This window comes from Chenopodium quinoa, unplaced genomic scaffold, assembly GCF_001683475.1.
Source record: "Chenopodium quinoa cultivar QQ74 unplaced genomic scaffold, ASM168347v1, whole genome shotgun sequence".
Classification (NCBI taxonomy): domain Eukaryota; kingdom Viridiplantae; phylum Streptophyta; class Magnoliopsida; order Caryophyllales; family Amaranthaceae; genus Chenopodium; species Chenopodium quinoa.
Window position 1 is genome coordinate 2,479,190 of NW_018743285.1, and position 25,427 is coordinate 2,504,616.

A 25,427-nucleotide genomic window follows, 5' to 3' on the forward strand; every position below is an offset into this window, starting at 1 on the left:
TATCGATTTTTTTAATTTTTTTTATAAAATTCTTATTAATTATGTAGATCTGCTGGTTTTGATTTTTTTGTGCGGTATTTTTCGATTTTGTTGTGTTAATTTTCGTATGTTTGGGCTAATTTTCGATTTTTTGGGGTTAATTTTCGATTTTTTGGGGTTAATTTTTGGTGTGGTGGTGTCGGCGGTGGTGTGTGAAGGTGGGATAAGGGCTGGTGTGGGTGGTGTTGGTTGGTGGATCTGGGTTAATTTTCAGTTAGGGTTCGGTGGTGGTGGTTGGTGACTCTAGGTTAGGGTTCGGTGGTGGTGGCTAATTTGGGTGGGTCTGGGTTAGGGTTCGGTGGTGGTGGTGGTGGGTGGATCTAGGTTAGTTTGGGGAATGGCGGTCTGATGGTGGTATGGGCTTACGGTTAGTTAAGGGCTGGTGGTGTTCTGAGGTGGTGAACGTCGTGCCGGTGGTGGTGCGACGTGTTTTTTTTTAAAATTTCATTAAATCAATTTTCGACGGAATTTTCGTCGAAAATTTTCGGCAGATTTGTGTCCGTCGAAAATTTCCGGTGCCGAAAAATCACTTCCGACGAAAAAATTCCGTCGAAAATTCCGTCGGAAAAGTGTTTCCGACGGAAATTTCTGTCGAAAAAGGTCGTTTTTCCTACAAAATCTTTTCCGACAACAGGTTCCGGCGGAAATTCCGTCGGAACCGGGTTTTCCGACGGAAAACAAGGTGTTTCCGATGGAATTTCCTGTTTTCTAGTAGTGTTTATTTATGTTTTTGGGTGGGGTTACTTGATTCTTTTTTAGGGGTTACATTTATTTTTGTATATAATTTGTTGGGGTTACTTTTTATTCCCTAGAGTTACATGCTTCTTTTTTAGGGGTTACTTTTATTTCTCTATATATGTTGGGGTTACTTGTTTTTTTCCTGGGGTTACTTGCTTCTTTTTTAGGGGTTACTTTAATGTCTCTATATATTTTGTTGGGGTTACTTGTTGTTCTGGTGGGTGGGGTTACTTTAATTTGTTTATATATGTTAGGGGTTACTTTCTTTGTATTTCTTTTTGTTTTTTTGGGGTTACTTTGTAGTTATATTTATGGCTGATCTTACTTAATTTCTTATTTTGGTTTACTTATATCTTCTTCTTTTTATATTGTTTTATATAGGATGTTGAGGAAAATTATATGTTGCTGAAGAGAGATATGAGATTACTCTGTTATCAATTTGAGCAACGTATTGATTCAATTAAGCTGCAGTCAGCAGCTATAGAAAGAAGATTCTAAGCTTCCTAAAAAAGATAGATCACTTGAGTTTTCTCAGTTGGATCCAATATTCAATGACCAGTCTTTTTGGGTACAGATTGATAAGATTATTAATCAAAGTGTTGCAATGAAGAAATTTGAAGAGGATTTGCCTTCATTTCAGCTTTTTTCAAATACAAGTCCTGAGCTTTCAACTCAAACTCCCCCAAATGTACATAAAGATCTTTTTGCTCAAGTGTCTGAGCAAATTCCACCACATATTGATTCTCCTATTTTGGAAGATTTGTCGTGTGGTCTTGTTAATGATGCAATGAGGTTGACAAATGTAGAGCAACCTTCTGAAGGAGATGGGATTGATGGAGATCAACCTTCTGAAGCTGTGATTGATGGGGTTTAGGGAAATCAACCTTCTGAAGCTGTGATTGAGGGAGATCATCCTTATGAAGCTGGGGTTGAGGAAGATCATCCTTCTGAAGCAGGGATTGAGGGAGATCAACCTTCTGTAGTTGGGATTAAGAATATTCAGACTTCTGAAGTTGGGATTGAGCATATTCAGAATGACAATGCTCAAGATTTAGAAATTTAAGAGGCTTCCGCTATTGAAAAGCATTTTCCTTATGCTGTTGAAAAGGGTTTGCCTTCATTTGAGCTTTTTTCATATACAAATCCCGAGCTTTTAACTCCAATTTTAACTCCCCCAAATCTAAATGATGATCTTTTTACTCAAGTTTCAGATCCAATTCCACCACAAATTGATTCACATAATTTGGAAGATTTTTCGTGTGGTGTTATCAATGATGTGGTGAAGTGCATAAATGAAGAGCAATGTTCTGAAGATAGGATTGATGGAGAAGTTGGGATTGAGAATATTCAGAATGAGAATGCTGATGATTTAGAAATGGAAGAAGTTTCTACTAGAGTAGGAGAAGGGGAACAGTTGTCTAAGACAATCATTGCTAATGAGAGTTTTAACAATTCACAAATTCAGCTTTCTCAAATTGAGAATGAAAATTTTCAAATGTAAGTGCATCCTGAAATTGTGAACATTGTAGATTCACAAAATGAGAATTAAGCTTCTCAAATGGTAGTGAATCCTGAGATTGTATTGATCATTCTGAAATGAAAGTACAACCAATGGAGAATATTGTTGCTTCTCAAATGGCAGAAGCTATGATGGCAAAAGCTATGACGGGTGATTCTTTGTCTGGGCAGCAAATTGAAAACATAGAAGATAGTCAAATTCAGAATGCAGATGATAGTCAAGTACAAGAAGTTTTTAATATAGATGATACTCAAATGGTAGAAGTTCCTGCATTGGCTGCTGTTCCTGTTGCCGCATCTGCCTCTACTATTGCTCTTCCTATTGCTGCATCTGCCTCTGTCTCTGTTCAGCGTACCGCTATGGCAGGTAAATCAAAGGGGAAAGTTTCAAAGACTCAAGAGGCAAAAAAAAAAAAAAAAAAAAAAGAAATCAGAATAAGGTAGTTCTAGAAAACCTAGACAGAGGAAGGAAATAATGTATTGTAGCGTGCCTGGTCATACCGAAGAAGAGGCTCTTGAAGTTTTGAGAGAAAAGATGAAAGAATTTCCTGATGGTGAGGATGCTCCTCAAAATTATGATAGTAGTGGTTCTAGCTCTAATACTTCTAGTCTTTTAAGTTGTAGTATTAACTGTGGTGAACATGGTGGTTATACATTACAGTTGACATCAGAATCTTTAAGGCTTAACAATAAGAAGAAAATATATGCAATGAAGGAGTTAAGGCTTAAAGTTGCTGACTATTGCTTTGTTGAGAATTATTCTGGAGTTAAAGAATCGTAAGTATTTCACTTGTAATGTATTATTTACTCTTTTAATTTTTAAATGTTTCTTATATTTGTTTTGATAAAATTGATGGGGTTACTTGGTTCCTCCTTCTAGGGGTTACTTGGTTCCTCTTTTTGTGATTTACTTGCTTTACTTATTATATGTAGTTGGGGTTATTACTTGGTTTTGGGTTATATATGGGTAATTGTGTTTTTGGGTTATTTTTGGGGGTTACAAATTACTTTAGTTGGGCTTATAAATTACTTTAGTTGGGGCTATAAATTACAATTCTAACAGGGATTAATAACCCTAATATATTAGGGTTACTTGGTCAACAATACAGTGCTTACTTAATGGGGTTACTTATTTAATTTTTCTAGGGTTACTTAGTCAACAATACAGGGGTTACTTAATAGGGTTACTTAGTCATTTTTATTGGGGTTACTTAATGAACAATATAGGGGTTCCTTAATGGGGTTACTTAATCAATTTTATAGGGGGCAGGGGTTACTTAGGGGGATAGGGACAGGGGTTACTTCTAGGGGTACTTATTGTAATTTGCAAAAAGGCTTACTAGGTTAGAGATTACTTCGTTTGGCTTATTTTAAAACCGGGGTTACTTATTCTGTTAAAGTGTTTTCGGGTTGGGGTTACTAATGATTTTTGTCTTTGTTTTTCATAACAAGGAGGTTTTATTCAATTATTCTAATGTATATCACTTGTCTCGTGAAGAATTTCAAACATTGATCCCAGGACAATTAATACCAAGTCGTGTGATGGACTGTTTTTATATTCTTTTGAATTTTGAGGAGATCTTGGCAGGTTTCACTTATGGTAGAGTTTTCTTTGGAGATGAACATATGGTAAGTCTGAAATGTTTATATTTCTAATACTATAACAGAAATTACAATATCTCATTCACTTATTTTTGCTCGTTAGTTTGTTTGTAGTGGCCTGTTCTGCAATGTCTTGTTGTTGGTGATGGTTGTGTTTATGAGAGTGATGTATATGGTGCATGGGATCATTGGTTTTTAAATGTCAGATGTTCAAAATTTTTGGATGCTATGCTGGTACAAAACCGATCTCTTGTCAAAATTTCTTGTATATAAAGTGAATGAATTTGGTATGAAAATTTGGTACATAACTGATCAATTGTCAAAATGATCTCTTTTATTCCTGTTTTGTAGATTTTTATGCCAATTTGGTATGGCAATAACTATGCTGTTGTTGTTGTAAACTTTTTTGACAAAACCATTGATAATATGGACAGCAGAAAGTATACAATCTATAATGAGAAGTTAAAGAAAAATACTTACGATTTTGATGTGGACAGCATAAAGTATACAGTCTATAATGAGAAGTTAAAGAAAAATACTTACCATTGATTATCTGTTGTGTCAGAAACGGTTACATCACCATAGATATGGAAGTCTCCTTCATTTCTGAGTCTCTCCAATAGATGGTTGTTAACCTGTTAGTGTTTTGATCACCTCCCAGTTTAAATCTGAAGAAAAAATCTTCTTCTTTTGCCTGTCTTTTATATAGACTGTCTATAACAGTTTGTGCACCCCCCCTTCAATTTCTTTCATTTTTATTCTTGAAATGTAGTTTAAATGGTCTCTCAAAGTATGACCTAGAAATTCTTCACCCCCAGCTTCATTAGTCATCAAATTGTAAGCTTCAGTTGTCTTTAAACCACTCTCTACCATAAGATCAATTACTTTTGCTTTGTCTTAAGTGATCTTTCTCTCTGGCCTGTGTAGATGTTGCCATGCTTTTCTTGTTAACTCATGGGTGTGATTGATGACATGTTTATCAAAACAGGTCTTCCTTGTTCTTTTTTTCTCTTATTAATGTTTTTTGAACCCGTTTTTTGCATTCTGGTTATAGGAACTTGTTTTACTTTTTTTCTGTTTTCATTTGCCGGAGGAGGAGTTTTTTTTTTAACCTTGGGTTTGCATCTAAAGCCTTCTTTAGAACAAACAAAATATTTTCCCTTTATTTGTTTGTTATCTCCTTGGGTCCATCTGGTGGTTGATAGTCTTACTCCAAATCCCATAGCAAATGCATGCTTTTTATATATCTCACAAATTTCATCCAAAGTTTGTGCTGTAAATCCTATTAGGCTTCCTATATAGTCAAAATCTTCTTCTTGGTGAGCTTTACTCTGTTGTGTCTGAATGTTATCATTTGTGCTTTCTTTTGCTAATGTGCTCTGAGTCTTTTCTGCTGTGTTGTCACTTGTTTCTGTTGTTAATGTACAAGAAAAATTAGCATAGTTACAGTTATCATGGAGAATATTTAATTGAATTACAGTTAATAGGATCAACAGGTTACTTTAGGGGTTACTTAATTGGTTACTAGAGGGTTTACTTAAGGGATTATTTAATGGGTTACTAGAGGGGTTACTTAAGGGGTTACCAGAGGGGTTACTTAAGGGATTATTTAATGGGTTACTAGAGGGGTTACTTAAGGGGTAACTAGAAGGGTTACTTAAGGGTTTATTTAATGGGTTACTAGAGGGGCTACTTAAGGGGTTACCAGAAGGATTACTTAAGGGGTTACTTAGGGGGATGGTAGAGGGGTTACTTGGTCAGATGTGTAAGGGTTACTTAGGGGATTACTAGTTACTTAAGGCTTTGCTGTGGTTGTTATTTATGGGGTTACTTTATATTTAGAGATTATTTGTTATGGTTTGCAGGGGTTACTGGGTAAATCATAGCAGTGATGAAAATTTAAAAATATTTCCCTATATTTAGGGGTTACTTAGGGGGTTATTTGTCATGGTTTGCAGGGATTACTGGGTAATTCATAGCAGAAATGAAAAGGGTAATTCATAGCAGAAATGAAAATTTAAATATATATTTACCTTGTAATTCGAAGTATTCTAATATGTGTTCTTTGATTTCTCTTATTTTGTTTTTGATCTTTAGATTCATTAATGAATCTCTAATTTCTTCAATTTCCATTGATTCTTGTGAATCTGGAAAATTTGGTTCTTCATCAGCCATGTGAAAGATCTCTGAAAATTTCGAAGTGAAAAATTGAATTGTGAGAAAAATCGAAATGTGAGAAATTTGAGAAAAATTCTAGAAAAAAGTTGAGCAAAATCGAAGTGTGAGAAAGTTGAGAAAAATCGGCGGATTATTGTAGGTTTTTGGGAAGCATGTGGCGTGTGTCAGCCGCTTTTTTTTGTTAAGAATTGATTTCCTGCTTTTTTGTAAAATTTTGGAGAATCCCGTTATTTTTTGTCAGCTTCTGTTATTTTGCTGAGCTGGCTTCAGGCCGTACGTTGCGGCTGGCTGCACTACAAATGTGCTGTATATTTTTAGGGTAAAAGACGATCAGTATTAAAATCTCACATGCACTTCCAACTTACAATCTTTATCATCACTAGATCAAATACTACTTAATACTTTATTTTTTTGTTTTTAGAAGAAACTTAATACTTTATCTAATAATGAAGTACGACTACGGAATATTAAATCAAATAATTTTCACTTTCTACCGTTTAACCAAGAAAATATAGAAAATTCAATTTATCCAAATAATTCAAGGGCAAATGGTATTAAAAGTTTCTGAAATCTTAATAAAAGTCAACCTTCTCCAATAAAGGACATCTCTCCAAATAAATGTTGAAAAAATAGTGGTGAAAATAAGTTATTAAGTGTCAAGGACGCAATGAAGGATGGCCTTTTTCGTTCTGCGGTCCAAATTTGCAGCCACTATGCAATATAAATTGTACGGACTACCCTTTTAAGTCAATAACAAAAATGTCAAACTTGAATTATATATATATTTTTGTTGATTAGAGAGCCAAGGGCAGGTGATGAGAATCGATTCCAAGATCTTTTCGAATCGGAAGAGAAGCTCTAACCACTTGAGCTATCCCTCACTCTCAAATTATATTCCTATAAATGTCAGTTTCTTACATACAATTAAAAAAATAAATATAAACACGGAGTACTATAAGAAATTACTTAATTTGTTTTAAATATGGAGTAGTAGTCATAAAATAGAAAAAAATAAATAAATAAATTACGGAGTAGTTGATGGCTACAACAATGAATTTGTAAATTTGTAATGTGTGGCGATAAGAGTTAACCCTAAAAATATAAACAAATTGTCTCATTTTTGTAAAAGTATGGACTACTATGATACTTATGACTCACCTTTTATTTTTAAAAAAATCGAAAGGAGATTATATTACTTATGACTCACTTTATTTTCACTTAATTATGAGAAACTAAAAGGTTTTACAAGTTTAGGAAAACTATTACAGACAAGTTTCGATCAATAAGGGTTAATAAGGGTTATCCTAATTTAGTTTATTTATAGCTAAACTAACTTCTGGTGGAGGGCTAAAGACAAGTAAGTTCAAATTAATTAAAATAAATGAAATCAAGTGAATATGATGCATATAATATTGTAATTTAAGAGTTTATTTGTGTCACATAATACCTACAATTTAAGACCGATTATAAGCCTAAATTATGGTACAATATTAGTTTTGGAATTTATGTCATCATAATATCACAGTGATTAGTAAATTAGTGCTTGGTTAATAATTTGACACAGTATTGGATGATGTATAGTAACACATGCATTATTTTATAAGGAGTACAAAGTTGACATTTGGTGAAAATATCAATATATCATTTTGCACTCAATAAAGTATTGGACGTACTACGTTGCAAAGAAACTATTTAGTTAGGTAGTTATTACGAACCTAGTAGCTACAAAATAAGGCATATTGAATAAAATGCAATTGCAAAGGTCACCATAATGGGGCCTTTTAATTGATGGATCTTGTAATTTTGAACTTTTTCTGGATAAAAGTTGATAAACTTCATTGGAGGCCCCTTTATTAGCTTAGAAAAAAATATATTATAGCTTCGATCTTGATATGTTCCTGATGGAGAAATTTGCAATGGAATACTCACTGATTAAGGAGTTTCACAGTTTTACCCTAAGCTAATTCATGCAAATTCTAGATGATACGCTCTTCATCCTAACCTAGAAATTGAAAAAAATAAAATAAAAGTGTGTAATTAAAAATTAAAATTGTATATATCATGCAGAATATACAACGTTCATGTGCTTTTGAGCTTCTGAGCAGAGCAGGGGTTAGTAGAGCTCCAACACTGTAGAGTAGAGCAGAGCAGAGGTGAACAACTCAAAAAAACAGGGTCTACGTACTATATTATACATGATACATAATATTTTATTTAACCATAAAAATCCATGGACGTACATCTTCTAGCTTTTTCAGTTTTTGATATTTTGCACAATATCATGGAAGATAAGCTAGGACACTTTTATTCTTTCAAGGTTAGCAACAGAAATAATGAGATAAGTGAGTCAATACTCATACATACCAAAAGAAATATTTTCTGAGAATGCTGTGAATATGTAAATAACTAAGAAGTATAGTAAGTATGAACCTAGCTAGCACAGGACAATGTCAAGTTGTCAATGGAGGTAAGGCAAGATCGAGTGGATAAAGCTCGACAATTAATAGACGGCGAAATCGAAAGGGTTAGTTCATTGAGATTTGAGAGTTTAATTTGTAGCCTATAAGAATGGAATGAACAATGCATTTCCATTTTCCAGCATACACAAACTGAATGAAGAGAAGAACATCAATGTGCGGTTTTTGGCTCTTTAACATCTTAGGGAGACTTAAATTTTAACTTGACTTATGTGTATCATTGTTGACCCTATATAAACGTGTGCGAATTGTTTGAATAGTGCTACAAGATGAGGATAATGATCTTGAAATCCATTGTTTGAAACTTTGAATTGTATTGCCTAGAAGGCTAGAATATATGGAGAGAGTATAATTGACTTATAGGTTTTAGTTTACAGAAAAAGTCTTAAAAGGGACCAAATAAGTTCGATAGAGGTTAAAAAAAAAAAACAAAGTTTGTTAGAGGTTTTTGTCAAAAAAAAAAAAAAAAGTTCGTTAGAGGTTTTGGCTTCTATCGTTTCGTAAATCATCACTAGTTCAATTTCTCAGCTATATTATTCGTAGTTAACGATCAATACATCTTTGATCTTTATTTTATTTGTTGGAAAGTTTGGTGAATGTTGTTAGTTTTAATAGTGTGAGTGAAAAATTTATTATAATCAAACCTTGATGAGGGAACCACATACATATAAGAAATCATAAAGGTATCTCATACGATCACTAAAACACAAGGATAGCTCATGATCATTTCCTTAAAAAATATAATAATACTCTGTAGTAATGTAGAAAATTTAAGATTCAACCATGCATGTTGTGTATATAATTAAAATTGGTTGTCTTTCTTGATAAACTAATTACGTACGGACATGAAGCCCTAAACCAAAAAACTAAAAAGGCAATGTCTCATATACTAGTACATCTTATATTGGTTACTGTGTAATATTCTATACTAACGCATGATTGTCCAACATTAAACAAACCAAATTAACGATAGATTATGCTATATATACACAGTATATAGTATCTAATTCTACAGAAAAATGTTGGAAAATAGGAATAAAGTCAGATTATTAATCATGAAAATCTTCTTTTCTTGTGTAATTATTTAAACCTGCCCTTGTTTAGTGGGGCGTGTGCTCATCTTCGCCAATTGGAAACCAAGCATGTGTTACTAATTGCACTGCCTAGTAGTAGCTACCTATCTAATAGATAACATCCAAGGCACTATGAATAACATTACTCTCATAATTTATTTTATTTTTAAAAAATTTTCAAAAAAAAAAAAAAGAATATTCTTAACATTTTTTTTTTTTTTTTTTTTTTGTGCTATTATTATTTTGGGAGATAAGAAGCCTCAAGAGTCAAGATCTGAAATTTTATCAAACAAAAATCAATAGGTTGCTTGTAGCAATTCAATTACTTTTTTGTAAGAGAGTTTTTTAAGAGAGCCACAAGGACGGGTTGAGAATCGATCCCAAGATCTCATGAAATCGAGAGGGAAGCTCTAACCACTTGAGCTATTCCTTTTATATAGTAGAAGGCTTCTTGTCAACTCAAACTGTAGTCGAGTAATCAATTGGAAAAAAAAAATTGAACGATTAAACGAATAATTAGACTATATGCCGCCTTATATGAGAAAAAAAAAATAAGTTGATCACTTGATATTCATGAGAAACAATTGTTTATCTAATGACAATAGTGTAAATAAGTGTACATGTATTTTTTACTGTTCATGGTTTACATCTAAATCGCTACTTAAACCTCCTTAGATAAACATAAACCATTCATCACTCCCTCCCTTATATGAGAAACCCTTCTTGTTTATGGTTTAGTCATGATGACTAGTTCTAAATTTTATTTATTTATTTTTTGAGGGAAAAATTTATACTTCGTTTGGTTATACCTTTTCAATGGATTATTGTGACTATTCTTAGTGAAGATCCTCACGTGTGGGCTGATGTGGCCATGTCGTATCTTTTTCATTGATTCATGGATTGGTACATTGGTATACTTATATTGGGCTTAACCCAATTCAGTGATTGAAATTGGACCATTATTAAAGGCATACTGATATTGGGCTTAATCCTCTACCATGATTCGGACATTGGACAAGATCCACAGATAAAAAACCTCAAAGATATACAAACCTTGGGCTTGGGTTGTGCATAGCCTTGTATTAAAGTTTAGAGGTAAGATCTTCTTTATAACTAATAAATCAAGACAAATTTAACATGGTCCAACAAAACTATGGTTTTTTTTTATCATGTATAATTAGCAAATAATGGTCAAAGTGAAATGAATGAAGAGTAAAAAAAAAATCAATATTAAACTACTAGAAAAATGGACAAAGTACATGTATTGGTCCGTTGATCTCCCTCAATTCCAAATATTGAAAAACAAAAAACAAAGAAAATGGAGTGATTTAATCTTTAAATATTAAAGTCTTTATCGAGCCTTGCAATTCAAGCTTATTTTGGGCATGATAGTTCCACCAACTGGACTGGGCATATTTGGTTGTGCAAGAGGAGATCATATGCTGTATACTCGGATGTATATAATAAATTCTAGTACAAGAGAGTGCCATCTAAAGTTGATAGGTAAGCAAGTCAACTAGGATAGCCGAGATTACTGTGAAAGGCCTTCTAAATGCTTGCTGGTAACTTTGTTAACTTCCCACATACACCTACTTGATAAATCCTCTTGACAATCCTAAGTAAAGGCGCATGAACTCTTGCTAATGAGAAAACATTACGCAATGATGACTTCATCTTTGTAATTTTAGATATCTGATTTGCCACTGACTTGTCAAGTTTGATAGCTAGCTGTGTAGGAGATGGATGTTTTGGAGGAACCATTCGTAGCGAAAAACTAGACCCCCTTTTCTCCTAAAAAGATATTGCAACCCCAACAGATTAAGTGTATAATACATAAAACAGAAGATATTGCAAATTTGCAATCAACTAAATTTTCAAATGCCATAACCCAGGATGATAGGGAGTGATAAAAAAATCCATGCTATTTATTTATTTAATGAGCCAATTTGGAATCTTTACCCCAACATAAGATTTTGAAGTTGGTCTAGAAAGCATTTGCTTGTTAGAAAATATCTTCCTTGACAACACTGACATAACAGAAGCTATTGCATTAGATGACATGTATGTCATTATCAACTACTAGATTTGTTTATTTATTTACTATCTCATTTCTTATTATGTGTAACAAAGGAATATTTTATATTTCACAAATAATACATCTTTGTTGCACATCATAAGAAACGGAGGTACTACAAATTTTGTTTCATATCTCACAACGTTAACATATTGTTTGCAAAAGATAGTGGATGGACAAAGGTTCGTACCTTGAGACTCCGAGGTGAGCTTGAGAAGCAAACTTGATCAATCCACATTGGAGCATCATATTCACAAACAAAGTGCACAAGTTACTCACCAAGTCAGATTGACTGATCAAATGTTTAGATTGCAATATGGCAAAGAGAAACACACTTGTCCAAAATTCAATTCAAACCCCTATCCTCAAAGAAGTAAAAGGGTCTTTTGGATCGAGTTTGGTTTGGGTCAAGGCTCTCATGAGTAATATTAGAGTTTTACCAATATGTATAAACTCCATAATATATCAAATAAATCACATACTCCCTCTTTTATTTATTTACCCATTTATCTTAAACTATTACACCCACTATCCCCTTTTTTGTTTACAAGATTGGGATACAGTTACTTTTTTAAAATTTTTGGTTAAGTGAAATTGATAAGACAAAAGTGATGGGACCAAATGATTTTATGTGAGAATATAGTTGTGGCCCCTATGATTAATTTTAGAATGGGATAATCTTTTGGAAAATCCCAAAAAGGAAAATGAAGCAAACAAAAAGGGATACAAGAAGTATTTCTAAGAGGGGTGAGTGGGTGTAGGAAATGAAACGGGATCAGAGGATATCATTCAGTTCGCCTCATAGCTTCAGTGCAATGTCTCATTAGATCAGAGGATATCATCATGCTAGTTTGCTAGACAGTTGAATAAGGACCTAACTGCCTTCGAGCTAGGTAGCCAGAATGTATGTTATCAGCTCTCTAAGCTAATGAGCTTAATTCCAAGAGATAAGCAAATCCAATGTCAACTTTCGAGCAAGAGAGGGAGAAACGGGATATTGACAAAAGGGGGACAAATTTGTCAAGCATTTTTGTATGATATGCCATATTTCCAATCATAGTTTTCACTAAAATAAAAGGTTTTACTAGCTAAAACCAACCAAACTATTTAGGGCAACCGAATAGTAGCAAGGAATATATCAAAACTCAACAATAATAACAATCAGAATCTCTCTTTACCAGTCTGTAATGTCACTGCTCACACCCCAAGGTCCCGCATATGTAATGTCACGTGGCGCCTCATGCTTCAACATTCTCTTCAAAACAGTGAGAAATGCAAAATAAAATATAGTCGTAACATACGCTTACGGGTATAAATGGTCAAAGTGCAAATGAAGTTGTACCTGAAGCCTAAAAACTCCAATGACATTGAATGCATTAACAAAATTCTCCTGCTCATCCATGTAAAGCTCTGATCGTGGTGCCAACTCCTTCATTATAAACTGCACGATTGGGGTATTCTCTAGATCAGGAGACGGAACCAACATCTTACCCCAACAAACAAAGACTAAGGCGCCTAGCCCGATGATATTTCCCATCTCGATATACTCTAGGCAAAGATATTTATCTTCAGTTGTTCAGCATATGAAGCCAAAAATTTGATAACGTTAAGGGTTCTTCCTGTCAAAACAATTAACATGAATCAGTTTTCAAAAGCCATAAAAATGTACAACAGTTAGGGGTCGTTTGGTTCTTTGTAATGGGGAAAGGGAATGGGAATATTACCTTTGTAAATGTTTGTTTTGCATCTTTGTCATTTTCATTCTCCATTTTTATTTTTGGGTTTACCCAAAATTGTCCTAGACTCATTCCCCAACCCCCCTAGCCTTTTGCATTCCCATTCCCCTTCATTACCCACGCCTCTCTCTCTCTCCTCTCAAGCCTCTCCACTGCTCGGTCGCTCCCTGCCACGGTCGAAGACGTTGTCGCCACCGGTGTTCACGTCCGACTGCAGAACGTCCGCCTCCGGCATTCACGTCATGATTACCGGTGAAGCTAAGTCGAACACCGACGCCCCTCTCGCTCTTCTCAAGCTTCTCAAGTGAACCCTAACGAGCTCGAAGCCGTCACCGTCGCCGGTGAGCCTTCCGGCATCAGATCCGTGACCGCCGACCACCCTTTTGCGACCGTCGAACACCTGTTGCGACCGTCGACTGTCTGCTGCAGGGAATCCCTAATTCCTCCGTTTTGTAATGCAGTTTTCGTTTTTTTTCTTGAATTTATGTAACTTTGTGGATTTTCCTTGTTTTAAACTGGCAGTGGCGGCGGAGGAGGTCAGTGGGGTGTTGACGATGGCGGAGGCGATGCGGTGGAGAGGAATTGTCGCATTTCTTATTTACTTTTGTTAACACGAATAAGATTTTTAATCGTTCATGCACTTGTAATAAGATATTACTCTTTAATTTGTTCATAAATGCCTTCATGGTGATTGAATTTGCTATAAATTTTGCATTGTTGAATTTTTTTGCTATAGCAAGAATGACTTTTTTTTTTTGTCAGAATCAAGAATGGTTTGATTCCCTAGTTTGAACCAAACAGTCACAAAGGGAATCAATCAGCATTTCATTCCGTTTCCTAGATAAAACCAAACAACCAGGGCAAATCAGGGTTAATTCTTTCCTTTCTCCTTCATGCCTTTTCTGCATTTCATTCCGATTCCCCTGTGCGAACCAAACGACCCCTCAGTATTATTGATTCAGGGAAAATAATCATCACCAATTTCGGCGATCCCAATAATTCAATCAACTTGAAGTATGATTGTTGACCATAGTAACGAGATCTGGTGACAATGAAAGAAAAAAGAGTTGATCACAAGCTACAACAATTTTTCATAGTAAGTATTAGTGTACTACCTCCCTTTCTTAATAGTTTGCAACAAATGATTTTTTTTTTTTTATTTTGACTTACAATTTTTTTTTTGAAGACTATTTTGACTTATAAATAATACTCCTTTGTTACAATTAATAAGAAACAGAGGTTGTATAAGGGTATCTATCCATAATCCATCTAATCTATGTATTATGCTTATAAGACAAGAAAATCAATGTGAGTTATCGATATATATATATTTTGGGATGACTTTCGAGTGGCTACAATAAAATTGTAGTCATTATATTAAATATAATCACAACCATTCATTTATGTTGACTAATATAAACCGTTGATATGAATTACTTTTTATTTAAAAAAAAAACAAAGGTCCACATTTTTTTGTCAGTTTCTTTCATTTACAGAATAGGCTTTGGCTTTGCTCCTCGTTCTTATCCAAGTTATTCCAATCCATCCCAAATTCTAAGATCAATGAAGGCTATGATCTTTCAATTCCTCAAGCTTTCCAGGGAAGCTATTATGTATTCTGCGTCAATCGATTTGTGGAACACTAACTTCATCTTTTTCAATGTATTATAGACACTATTTTTCTTCCCGAAATTTGTATACAAATCAATAAGATATGAATATGCAAAACGCTTTTTGCAAGAATTCCCACTCTCCATTTCCTTCAAAGAACTCGAACGATGCAGATGGAGGAGAAAAGCCAGAAAAAGAAAAGTGGAACGCTAAACGTCACCCTTATTTTACATACTAATGCCCGCATTTAAATTTTATCAGACCATTTTGCCCCTCTTGTTTTCACTTTCATTTTCATTGCAACTCTTAATTCTCCATTGAAACTTGAAAGTGGCTTATGAGCTTTCTCCTCCATTGAAGCAGCTTATGAGCTTTCTCATCCATTGAAGCATCCTCCATTAAAGTGGACTTATGAGCTTTTTCCTTCAATGAAGCAGATTCTGACTTTCTCCACGGACTCCGCCATTGAAGCACCACCATCTCCCCACCAACCACTAACCCCATCGCCATCACTATCTACTCATCACCCACCACCACTAACACCAACAGCCACCAAGACCACCATCACCATCAGAGGCTTCGGAAGTTGTTTTATTTAAAAAAAAATTAAGAAACGCCTAAATATATCGTAACCTGCGGGTGGAAACGCCTGGATTTTTCGTTCCCACCTGCAAGTTACGAAATATCTAGGCGTTTCCACCTTAGGGTATCGAAAATTTTGGGCGTTTTTCGACCACCATCAAAAACTCCTTCGTAGTTCGCACCCCACCTAGCTTCTCTGCTGCCAATTCTTACAAATGGTTCAATGGGAGCAAGAATTTCCAGCAGCAACATTTGGAACAAACTTTAAACTCCTAATTTTTTTTGTTAATTAAGGATTTCTATTTTCTAGAGGTCTCAATTTCAATCATATAATGCAGGAATACTCCTATGTTGTTACGTGTTAATTTTGTCATATTGATTGTTGTGATACTTTGGGAATTGTGTATAGTGTATTACTGTATTAATTAGAATGATAATGTGCTCAATGGATGAAAGATTGAAAGCTCATAAGCCACCTTTAATGGAGAATTTAGAAGGATGGCTGGATGAGAGTGAGAAGGAGAAGGGGGGGCAAAATGGTCCATTTAAGACTTTAAGTTATAAAATGGGGGCGTTAGTATGTAAAATGAGGGCGACGTTTAACAATACCCGAAAAAAAATTACTCGGCAAACCAGAGAAACGAACAGAAAGTGCCCCATTTTTCTTAATTTTTTTTGGTAATTTTTTTTTTTTTTACTAAAAATTAAATTTTAATGGTTTATATTAGTCAATAAAAATGAATGGTTGTAATTTGATTTAATACAATGGCCACAATTTTATTGTGGCCATTTGAAAACTATACAAGTATCTTTTTTATCTTCATATTCAAATAACTTTAATTGACCTTTCATGATCTATAGAATGTCTCTCTTATAATGACCTTTTCAATTTTATATAAAAGAAAAATTGAAGCAAAAACCACTTTAAATGGGAAGAGTAAATGTTAGATTAGACTTTAGACGGGAAAGATAGGATTAAAATGTATTACAACTACTACTCGTGTTTATAGCTCATTCAATCCGCATTGATTGTGCCATTATGTTTAAGAAATTTGAGAAAAAAAACTAATATTTTGATTGAAAAATGTGATATACCAGCTATAAAAAAAATTATGTGCAATAATATTATGTTGGTTATATACATAATAATACGTTAAATAGAATATTTACTTTCTAATCTACATTTTTTTTGAAGAAAACTTCTAATCAACATATTATAATAGAAGAATATACACTTCCTACATGAATGAGATATGTAATTTTTATTTTTATTATAAAATTTCTATTATAAACATAAGCATTATATAATAAATCATATTGTTAATTTCTAATTATATTATTAGATTGTAGGTATGATACTATTGTCATGTAATTTCTGACATATTATCTAACTATTATATCTAGGAAAAATTAAAATTCAAGTGTAAAAAAGTAAGTATATACAAAGTATAATATTCCCTAAAAAAAGGTAAGTAAATATAATATAATATAATGTGTTAATTTGACATAAGTAGAGAGAAAAAGTGTTTAATCGTTGCAAATAATAATATGAAACGGAGGTAATATATTATATGACGGGAATAAACTTATTCTGTCTTACCTAAAAGACCGCAGTGCTTCCCTGAGCTCATTGTCGTTGGAGTGAGCACCGGCGGCATAAAAGAAGGTGAGTAAGGCTATAAGATAACGAACGAGCAGCCTGTTCCAGTGGCGGTCTTACCATCTAGATAGCCCGATATCTTTCATATATATTAACATAAATGCGGAGTTGAGAATCAAGAAATGCAGCAACACAAGCAGTAGCACATTTATCGCAAAGGCGCTCGAACACTTCGGAAGCAGGGAAAGCCTTGAGTTTGTAATAATTTAGAACGATGAAAGATGCAAATTGATCCTTGTCATTAATTTCAATTTGCTTGGCAATTTGTTTCTCGAGGGTGTCGTATTCGGCAAGGTAAGCAGTGTCTTCTGATTCAAATAGTTCAGTAAGACAGTTAGCAGTTCTAGCCATCTCTAAAGCAGAACATGGATTTTATGCCTTGTTGTCTTGTTGTCATAAGCCGAATAACCAAACTTGATATAATCCAACTTAATCCAACAAGCATGTCAGTAGGTTTCGGTAGCGTTCAGCCCATTAATATTGATGAGAAAGTCCGTATGATCAAGTGGATTAAATTTTACTTCCTCCGGCTTTTTAGTTGACACCATTTGATTTTTTGCACTATTGACTAACTTTTTTTATTTATAACTACGATAAAACATAGTCATATATTATCTTATTTGAATCGTCTCAATTTTTATTTTACTAATATCTATTTTTTATAATTTTACAATATAATATCGATAATTAAAGATATTAATCGTTAAGATAGTGCACTAGCTAATTATACGTGATAAAAAAAACGTAGTTGTGTTGGGTCTTGATATAAATAAAGACGAATCTAACAAGATCCAACACAACTATCATCGTGTGAAACGTATGAAGTGTAAAAAAACAATATGGAACTACTAAAAATATGAAGTACATGCATTGGTCTCCCTCAATTCCAGATATTGAAAAACAAAAAACAAAAAACAAAAATGGAGAGATTAATTTTTAATAATTAAAAGAGGAATCAAGCAAAGCAAAGTGTATTGGAATCAAGGTCAAGCAAAGCAAAGTGTATTGGAATAAAGCTCGAGCAAAGCTTCAATATTTAACTCAATGAGCTCGAGCCAAGCAAAGTGTATTGGAATCAAGTTCAAGCAAGTACACAGGTTAAAGCTTAACAAACTAACTTGAGCTGAGCCTCACCCAAATTCGAGTCGAGCCGAATCAGATTCCTGTGAAAGGCCTTCCCACACCTACTTGATAATCCTCTTGACAGTCCAAAGTAGAGGCGCATGAACTCTTGCTAATGTGCAAACATTACGCGATGATGACTTCATCAGTGCGGTTTTAGATATCGGATATGCCACTAACTTGTCAAGTTTGGTAGCTAGATGACTAGGAGATGGATGTTTTGGAGGAACATTTTGTAGCCAAAATTTAAACCCCTTCTGCACCTAAAAAGATATTGCAACCCCAACAGATTAGTGTATAGTACATAAATCTTCCTCTCTTTTTTATTATTTGCAACAAAGGAATATTATTTGTGAGATATAAAATATTTTTTTGTTATACATAATAAGAAACAGAGCTAGTATATAATGAGCCAATTTGGAATCTTTACCCCAACATAAGATTCTGAAGTTGATTTAGAAAGCATTTGCTTGTTAGAAAATATCTACCTTTTCAACACTGACAATTGCATTAGATGACATGTAAATATCAACTACAATACTATATTTGTTCATTTATTTATTGTCTTCGTTTCTTATTATGTGCAACAAAAGGATATTTTATATCTCATAAATAATACCCCTTTGTTGCACATAATAAGAATTGAAGTTAGTATAATTTTGTTGCACATTATAAGAATTGAAGTTAGTATAAATTTTGTTTCATATCTCACAACTCTTAACATGTTGTTTGCAAAAGGTAGTAGACAAAGGTTCGTACCTTGAGACTCAGAGGTGAGCTTGAGAAGCAAACTTGATCAATCCACATTGGAGCATCATATTCACAAATAAAGTGCACAAGTTACTTACTAATTAAGTCAGATTGCTGGCTAATCAAATTAAATTAAGCTAGGTTATTAAACAACCAAACTATTTAGGGCAACCAAATAGTAGCAAGGAATATATCAAAGAACATCAACTCAACAGCAATAATAATCAGAATCTCTCTTTACCGGTCTGTTATGTCACTACTCACATCCCAAGGTCCCGTATAGGTAATGTCACGTTGCGCCTCATGCTTCAACATTCTCTTCAGGGAGAAAAGCAAAATAAAATGTAATATACAATTACAGATATAAATGGTCAAAGTGTTGTATTTATATAACCAAAAAAAAAATTAATGAAGAACAGAGGTGGTGTATACTAAGAAGTTGTACCTGAAGCCTAAAAATTCTAATGACATTGAATGCATTAACAAAATTCTCCTCATACATGTAAAGCTCTGATTGTGGTGCCAACTCCCTCATTATAAACTGCACGATTGGGGTATTCTCTAGATCAGGAGACGGAACAAACAGCTTACCTCAACAAACAAAGAGTAAGGCGCCTAGCTCGATGATATTTCCCATCTCAATATGCTCTAGGCAAAGATTAAATATCTTCAGTTGTTCAGCATATGAAGCCAGCAGTTTGATAACGTTAAGGGGTTCTTCCTGTCAAAACAATTAACATGAATCAGTTTTCAAAAGCCATAAAAATGTACGAAGCTAAGTTTTGGTCTAGTGGTAAGGATTCCACCTTTCAACCTTGAGGTTGAGGGTTCAATTCCCACCCGCGACACTTTGAGGGTGGGGATCCCTTATCCTTCCCCCTCACTCTCAAATTGTCTGACCCGCTAATACCGAACCAAAAAAAAAAAAAAAAACCGTGGAGGTTGAGGTACAATCAGGGTCAAAATGTACAGTAGTGGGTATTATCAATTCAGGGAAAATAATCATCACCAAATCCGGCGATCTCAATAATTCAATCAACTTGAAGTATGATTGTTCACGATCGATCCAACGTACAACATATTCATGAGATCTGGTAACAGTGAAAGAGAAAAGAGTTGATTACAAGCTACAACAACTTTCTATAGTAAGTACTACCTCCCTTTCTTATTAGTTTGTAGCAAATGTTTTTTTTTTATGACTCACAAATAATACTCTTTTGTTGCAACTAATAAAAAACGAAGGTTGTATATGGATATCTATCTATATATGTATTATACTATAAGACAAGCAAATCAATGTGAGGATGACAAATGACACTCTCTGATCTCATTCGGTTGTCTTATATATAGAATATATCCATATATTGTTTATCTACATATATTTTTATCTACATATTCAACAAAGTTATTATAGTTAAACTTTATACTTAAATCTATCAATAAAAAGCAAGCTTCTATACGTACAATAGATGATCTTCATGATTTTTTACCAAAAGTTTTAATTTATTTTTAATAAAAAAAATATATATAGTGTAATACTTCAATGTTAAATGTTAATTATAGTCTAATTGTGTAACAATACTCAAATATTACAAATAACTTTAGTTGGCCTTTCATAATCTATCGAATGTCTCTTACAATATGACCTTTTCTTTTTTACACATAAGAAAAATTAAAGCAATAACCGTTCTAAACGGATCGGAAAGAATAAATGTTAAATTAGACTTTGACGGGAAAAGATAGGATTATCACGTATTACAGCTACTATTGTTTATAGTTTTGTAATGTTCAATCCGCATTGACAATGCCATTATGTTTAAGAAATTCGAGAATAAACTAATATTTTGATTGAAAAATGTGGTATACTAGATATAAAAAAATTATGTGCAATAATATTAATTATGTTGTGAGATTGTTCCTTTAAGTTTAATAAAGTTCTAGTGTATTTATCATCGGCATCCATCTGTAACACACAAACAAAGACAATACCATTAACAATTGAAATAATCCATCCATTCTTATTCGATCCGATCAGATTTAATCAAGAAAACATATGGTTTGGATAAATACCTCCTTCGAGCAAAGATCGTCTTCAGCCATAAATTACAACTTGTCTTTGCAATTCTTGAATTATGCTGCACAAAATTATTGAATAATCTATTAAAGAGGGAGAAAGAAAGTAGTGTAAAAGAGTGTTGGAGTTGAGGATTAAGCGTAAGAATGAAAGGTTAAAGGAGGCTAAGAGTTTTAGGGTTTTGTTGGGGGTTGAGAGTTTTATAAGCAATAATAACCTTTTAAAAGTCTCTGTTCTCTCTCCTCCCAAAAGAAAAACCTGCCGGAAACCTAGGTGCTCACCGGAGATCCAGCGCCGCAGCCGTTTCTCCGACGAGTTTCCTCCCTTCCCCTGCTTTTAATCTGCCAGGCGCCGGCGAGCGAGGGTACTCTGTTTTTCGTTTCCTAAACTCCTCGTTCTGCTCTGAGGTGGCTCCAACTAAGAAAGCCGCCGGAGCTCCGGCCGCCGCAGCCTCCGCGTCATCTTTTCCCCTCCTCTGTCTTCTTCTTCTATTGGTTTCTATTCCTCTTCCCCTTTATTTTATTTTCCCCTTCTTGGATTTGGAGGTTTCCTCACTCCGTTATCCTCTTTCTTCTTGGGGATTTCAATCCTTTGGAAATGTTTGTGAGAGCCTTTTCTAAGTTTTGAAGGTTCTGAGGGGAGTGTTTAGATTGTCACCTCCGTCGTCGTTGCCCACCTTTGTGTGGAAGGTTTGTGTTCGTTCAAAGGGTCTCTCCGCCGGTGAAACAAGGCCTAAGGACTAGGCCTAACGCCGCCGTCATAAAGGTCATAGGTAGTTTTGACCGTGATGGAAACGGTAAAGTTAGGGTTAGGGTTTCGTGGGTCCTTGCACTGGAGGGCTAGGTCTAACGCCGCCGTCAAGAGTAGTTAGTAACGGAAACGGTGAAGTTAGGGCTAGGGTTTCGAGGTTCCTAGTGTAAGTGGTTTCGGGTTGTCGGGTTGGACGGTGCTCTCCTCTGGTTTGTTCCCTATCTTAAGTATGTTTGTTCTTAGTATTTATCAGAGTTTACTTGCCTTAGTTATTGTTACAGTATGTTTTAGCCCCCTTTGGTTGTTTTCCGGGCTATACAGTTGTTTTGGCTATAGTATTTCGGATGGTTTTGTGCAGTGGGAGTTAAGCCCCTTTGTTAAGGACAGTGGGGTGTTTATTGTGGTAAGAAAGGTTACAGGTGCGGTTGTTGGGAGTTTGAACAAGAAGTTGGTCTTGGCTAAGGTGAAGTGTGTACGTTGTTGGAGTGGTATGAGTTTGGTTTCTCTTTCCTCGGATGTAATGATTTTTTTGGTCATTACTCATAATTCTTATCATCTGAAGCAGGCGCCCAAACTTTGTTTTGGGGTTTCTCGAGCCTCAACATTGTCAAAGCTTTCTTGCCAACAAGGAAAGCTATTGATTGGAAGGTCACTAGTTCAAGTGACCCGTTTGATGACCTTACTTGGTGATGAGTTGATCCTGCCAGGTAAGGATGTGCTAGCCATGGTCAAACAGTTTCGATCCCCTCCGTTGCGAATGTAGTATGTTTTTTCTCCTTGGTTTGTAAGGAGTCCCTAATCTGCGACTTATCCGGCCAATTCAAGTATATTTTCGTCTTTAGTCTCAAAAGTTGTTGTAACGGCTTTAGTGTTAAAAGCCATATTTTAAGTTTAATTTCTTATCCTGTATGTTGTAAACTCTGATTTTATGAATACATTTGCTCTTGTAAAAAAAAATAAAAATAAAAACCTTTTAAAAGAAAGATTATTGTTTTACCATTTGGGCTTATTATCAATAATGCTCTAATATGTACTCCCTCCATCCCTTAATTAGATACCTACTTCTCTCTATTATGTGAGGAATAAATGCTAAAAGTAGGAATCTAATTAAGGGACGGAGGGAGTACACAAAAGTATTAAAAAAAATATACAAATTATTAATGCTTTTAAAAATTGGCAAAACCTAATATTATTTTAAGTAATATATTTATCTTTTATTACACTAATAGACGCGTGATTTTTTCATGTCCGTACTTAATACTATTTTAAGTAATATATATTTATCTCTTATCTACCATCGAGGCGCTTGTTAGCAAGATCCTTAAAATTTTGCAATTACACAACTACAAAAATGGCAACTTAGGGCAACGTCTGAGCTATTCACTAGTTCTAGAATCATTAAAACAAGCATAATTAGTTTTAAGATATTATATTTTATATATTATTGCTACCTATCTAGCTAATTAGATAACATCCAAGGCACTATGAATAACATTATTCTAACAATTTTTAATCAAAAATTAGAATATTCTTAACAAGATTTTTTTTTGTGCTATAATTATTTCGGGAGGTAAGTCTCAAGAATCAAGACCTTAAATTTTATCAAACAAAGATCAATAGGTTGCATGTAGCAATTACAATTTTCATGTAGTAGAAGGCTTCTTGTCAACTCAAACTGTAGTCGAGTGATCAATTGGAAAAAAAAATGAATGATTATACGAGTAATTAAACTATATGCTGCCTTATATGGGGAAAATACAAGTTGATCACTTGATTTTCATGATAAACAATTGTTTATCTAGTGACAATAGTGTAAATAAGTGCACATGTTTCTTTTACTGTTAAAATCGCTACTTAGACCCCCTTGATAAACATAAACCATTTATCAAAACAAACAATGAAATTTCCCTCTCTTATATGAGAAACATGTTACAAATTGTTATGTACACCCGGGTGTAAGATGCACCCAAATGTATTTATGCTCATTTGATATTTTTCTTTTGCTCATTATAAAATCTAAAATGAGCAAAATTATATTAAATGAGCAAAAAAATACCTTTGGGTGCACCTACCTCTACGTACACCCCGATGTATATAAAAGGTTCTCGAAACCTGTCTTGTTTATGGTTTAGTGATAATGACTAATAGATGATAGCTTGCTATTTGGTGTGATAATAAAGTGGTTTTTAGCCTTGAATAAGTGAGGAATTAATGTCTTAGCTCAATAATCACTCTATTTTTATGCATTTTTGTGTATTACGTGCTTCACGGGGTTGTTATTGTTTTTGATGACATTTTAGGTCCCAAGAATGGACTATGAAGCATCCCGGGAAGTAAGCAAGGAATTAGAGCAATGAGGAAAAGAAGGGAAGCAAGAATGAAGAAGAAAGAAGCAAGATCGAAGAAAGAAGGAGAAATGAGGCGAAGAAGACCCTGCATGGCCATGCCCAGCCTTGCACATCCGTGCAGGGGGAGTTAGAAAAAAGATATAGCCATTGCCCAGGTCTGCACAGCTGTGTAGATTCAAGCACGCCCGTGCAAGAATCAAGCACGTTCGTGCCAAAACCTGCACGTCTGTGCAGGGTGCAGGTTGCCAAAATAGTAGCTACTGTTACAGCATTACAGGTTCTGCACAGCCGTCCATAAGTCTGCACATTGATGATGTACCTTGGCACGTCTGTGCAGACCTGCTGTCGAGCCCGATTCTTGTTTTCTCCGTCCTTTTTATTTGGGGGTCATATAAATACCTCCCTTGTGCTTCTTTGTACGGATCTTCTTCTCTCCTAACTCCCTTAGGCTTATTCTCATAATTAGTGCATAGTTTTCCTCTCCCTTAGATTAGATTTCCAAAAACTCAATCATTTGTAAGAATCAATTGAAGTTTGTTCTATCAATTTCAACAACAATAATTCTCAATCTTGAAGCATCAATTAGTAATCTCTTTCTCTCTCCTTTGTTAATTAATTTTCTGATTTTTATCCTTGTTTAATTCTAGTTCTTGTTTGATCTTTGTTAATTGTTCTTGCATGTTTAATCCATCCTTGATTTATCTCTCTCCTAGTTTAAATGAATTCATGAAAACCCTTGATATATAATTGTTAGAATAATTCCCACCATGTTTAGTGAGTAGTTCCTTAGTTAGGGTTTGGGTGAAAACCCAACCAAGCCATGGTTGATTGACTTGGATTTCTTCATGTTTTACTTTGGGTTGATGTCTCTTTGTGCTTGAATTGATTATTGCATGTGTATTTTGGTGGCCACTTCATTCTCATGTGTTCATTCCTTTACTCAGATTGAATGATGGGGTTTAGTAGTGAGTCCTTTCTAGTGCAATTGGATTATGCTATTTTCATGACTATGGGTACTTGGTTTCAATGAATAGGATGCCTTAGTGTGGTAATTTCGATGAGAAATCCCAATTAATTATGCTTTATGCTAGCTCG

The 25,427-nt window shown here is 34.4% G+C and overlaps 1 long non-coding RNA gene across 1 annotated transcript; it reads right to left on the reverse strand.

Moving 5' to 3' along the window:
• Positions 1 to 18,262: 18,262 nt before the first annotated feature.
• Positions 18,263 to 23,030, reverse strand: LOC110735714. The gene is made up of 3 exons (XR_002514159.1): positions 21,231 to 23,030; positions 19,170 to 19,881; positions 18,263 to 18,673 (listed from the first exon to the last, which is right to left on the reverse strand). It is a non-coding gene; the product is annotated as an uncharacterized LOC110735714 (long non-coding RNA).
• Between the last annotated feature and the right edge of the window lie 2,397 nt (positions 23,031 to 25,427).